The following is a 4,145-nucleotide window of genomic DNA, read 5'->3' on the forward strand; positions in this document are numbered from 1 at the left end:
ACAACATGACAAATGCATCCAGTTTAAACAGCTTAAAAATAATTTTTCTTCATGCACACAATATATTTATTTATTTATATACAGTACAGTCCAAAAGTTTGGAACCACTAAGATTTTTTATGTTTTTAAAAGAAGTTTCATCTGCTCACCAAGGCTACATTTATTTAATTAAAAATACAGTAAAAACTGTAATATTGTGAAATATTATTACAATTTAAAATAACTGTGTACTATTTAAATATATTTCACAAAGTAATTTATTCCTGTGATGCAAAGCTGAATTTTCAGCATCATTACTCCAGTCTTCAGTGTCACATGATCCTTCAGAAATCATTCTAATATGCTGATCTGCTGCTCAAGAAACATTTAATGTGTACAATATTTTTTTTCAGGATTATTTGATGAATAGAAAGTTCAAAAGAACAGTGTTTATCTGAAATCTAATCTTTTGTAACATTATAAATGTCTTTACTGCCACTTTTGATTGATTTAATGCATCCTTGCTGAATAAAAGTATTCATTTCTTTAATTTCTTTTCAAAAAAATAAAAATAAAAACTTCTTACTGACCCCAAACCTTTGAACGGTAGTGTATAATGCTACAGAAGCTTTGTATTTCAGATAAATGCTGTTCTTTTGAACTTTCTATTCATCAAGGAATCCTGAAAAAAAAAGTACACAACTGTTTTCAACATTGAAAATAATCATAAATGTTTCTTGAGCAGCAGATCAGCATATTAGAATGATTTCTGAAGGATCATGTGACACTGAAGACTGGAGTAACGATGCTGAAAATTCAGCTTTGCATCACAGGAATAAATTACTTTGTGAAATATATTTAAATAGTACACAGTTATTTTAAATTGTTTTTTACTGTATTTTTAATTAAATAAATGTAGCCTTGGTGAGCAGACGAAACTTCTTTTAAAAACATTAAAAATCTTAGTGGTTCCAAACTTTTGGACTGTACTGTATATCCAGCAGTTTAAACTGGATGCATCAAAGCGAACATTCTTCAAGCAAAAACCTGGTTCAGAATAAAACCACATTTTTTTGGTCCCACCAAATCTAAGTGAAGATGTTTGTTTGACCTTCGACGGCTCACACTGATGTCCTTTAGCACAAGTGTGGCTTTGGTGAGAATTTCTTCATCTGTTTTCATTTCAGAATGACTCTCATCAGATCATCGGAAGATCAAGATCCTCAGCTCAACATCATTTATTTATTTCCAGTTCATAATTTTAGTGCTTCAACTTCAACTTATTTCAGTTAACATTTCACATTTTTTTGCTTGAAGTTTTTCAACTAATATCTATATTTTATTTTATTATTAACAGAAATGTTTTAGTTTTAGGTGGCAATAATAACCCTGCATTGCAGTAATGACATTTAATGAGCAAAATGTCAATTAAACATGTCTCAACGCAAAAATTGGCTTTTTTAAAATTTTGTGTTAGTGGTGAAATCAAGCTCAGATTTTTTGAGAGATTCACTCTACAGGAAGTGATGTCATGGATAGCTGAGGCTGGTGGAAACCTCTTCATTATTTTTAGAGCTGCAGGAAACTCTTTCTTTACACGATTAATTCAAGAATCTGCTATTATTATTGCGAGAGGAAAAGGCAAGAATCAGCAGAGCTGTGGCGGTTCATCTCTGGCGTGTGACCTCTGGCCAGTTACACGGCTGTTTCCATGGCAACGACCCCTTTATACCGCCAATACCAAGAGTTCAGTTCCACAGAAAAACATTTTTGTAGATCATTTTTGAGTGAACGAACCCTTTAAACTACCCAACATGTTTCTACCGGTTTGCTATAGGCCAATATTTGGAGGTTAAAGTAATGGTTTACCATGAGCCTTTTTAAGGAATCACTTCTGTTTCCAAACAATTCCAGATTTCGTCAAAAAAAAAAATATCATCATTTAATTCAACATACATGTGTACGTCTCATTTGCTTTGATTTAAATCAGTCAACCTGATTTTTTCCCCCACAAAAAACATGATTTTTTCCCCCACAAAAAACATGATTTTTGCATAAAACCAACAAAATTACCTTTATTGAAAAGGAATTATCATTCAAAAATGGCCATTCAGAGTGATGTAGATGTACACGTATATACAATTTTCCTACAGCCTACCCTGCGTTCTTCAATGCTAAACATGATCTGAATGTCATAATAAAACTATGGTCATAAATGTGTCATGTATGATACGAAAACTGAGATATTGAGGCTGATATTCTTAGCATTAATGTTTTAGTAAAGTTGTGATGTTCTGGACAGTGCATTGTGGGATATATAAGCATAGGTGATGATAGGAGTTTATTCGATGATCTCAACCTTCATGGTTCGAAGCACATCACAGAAAGTGTGATCTAGATCGGTTTAATTAGAAATGATCAGTTCTGATTTCTGAAACGCAACTCAAAGCAACAAATGGCTGCCGCTTGTTTCACAGTGAAAGTTCATTTATCTATAGTCCCTTAGAAGATGAGATGAAGTTCAAATCCTGCTAAATGAGGTTTTCTAGCATTTCACACTGGGTCAGTATGGATGCATTCATGTTGTTCAAACTCTTATATTTTTTAAAAGGTGAAGTGTGTAATTTCTGTCGCTAAAATAATTACTGCTTTTCATTGGTCAGCGTACCAGGGCTTATACAGGTGCTGATCATATAATTAGAATATCATCAAAAAGTTGATTTATTTCACTAATTCCATTCAAAAAGTGAAACTTGTATATTATATTCATTCATTACACACAGACTGATATATTTCAAATGTTTATTTCTTTTAATTTTGATGATTATAACTGACAACTAAGGAAAATCCCAAATTCAGTATCTCAGAAAATTAGAATATTGTGAAAAGGTTCAATATTGAAGACACCTGGTGCCACACTCTAATCAGCTAATTAACTCAAAACACCTGCAAAGGCCTTTAAATGGTCTCTCAGTCTAGTTCTGTAGGCTACACAATCATGGGGAAGACTGCTGACTTGACAGTTGTCCAAAAGACGACCATTGACACCTTGCATAAGGAGGGCAAGACACAAAAGGTCATTGCAAAAGAGGCTGGCTGTTCACAGAGCTCTGTGTCCAAGCACATTAATAGAGAGGTGAAGGGCGAAGGCGACAAGCAATAGGGATAACCACACCCTGGAGAGGATTGTGAAACAAAACCCATTCAAAAATGTGGGGGAGATTCACAAAGAGTGGACTGCAGCTGGAGTCAGTGCTTCAAGAACCACTACGCACAGACGTATGCAAGACATGGGTTTCAGCTGTCGCATTCCTTGTGTCAAGCCACTCTTGAACAACAGACAGCGTCAGAAGCGTCTAAAGACAAAAAGGACTGGACTGCTGCTGAGTGGTCCAAAGTTATGTTCTCTGATGAAAGTAAATTTTGCATTTCCTTTGGAAATCAGGGTCCCAGAGTCTGGAGGAAGAGAGGAGAGGCACACAATCCACGTTGCTTGAGGTCCAGTGTAAAGTTTCCACAGTCAGTGATGGTTTGGGGTGCCATGTCATCTGCTGGTGTTGGTCCACTGTGTTTTCTGAGGTCCAAGGTCAACGCAGCCATATGCCAGGAAGTTTTAGAGCACTTCATACTTCCTGCTGCTGACCAACTTTATGGAGATGCAGATTTCCCAACAGGACTTGGCACCTGCACACAGTGCCAAAGCTACCAGTACCTGGTTTAAGGACCATGGTATCCCTGTTCTTAATTGGCCAGCAAACTCGCCTGACATTAACCCCATAGAAAATCTATGGAGTATTGTGAAGAGGAAGATGCGATATGCCAGACCCAACAATGCAGAAGAGCTGAAGGCCACTATCAGAGCAACCTGGGCTCTCATAACACCTGAGCAGCGCCACAGACTGATCGACTCCATGCCACGCCGCATTGATGCAGTAATTCAGGCAAAAGGAGCCCCAACTAAGTATTGAGTGCTGTACATGCTCATACTTTTCATGTTCATACTATTTTAGTTGGCCAAGATTTCTAAAAATCCTTTCTTTGTATTGGTCTTAAGTAATATTCTAATTTTCTGAGATACTGAATTTGGGATTTTCCTTAGTTGTCAGTTATAATCATCAAAATTAAAATAAATAAACATTTGAAATCTAACAGTATGTGTGTAATGA

This window comes from Megalobrama amblycephala, linkage group LG17 (assembly GCF_018812025.1).
Source record: "Megalobrama amblycephala isolate DHTTF-2021 linkage group LG17, ASM1881202v1, whole genome shotgun sequence".
In the NCBI taxonomy this organism is placed as follows: Eukaryota; Metazoa; Chordata; class Actinopteri; order Cypriniformes; family Xenocyprididae; genus Megalobrama; species Megalobrama amblycephala.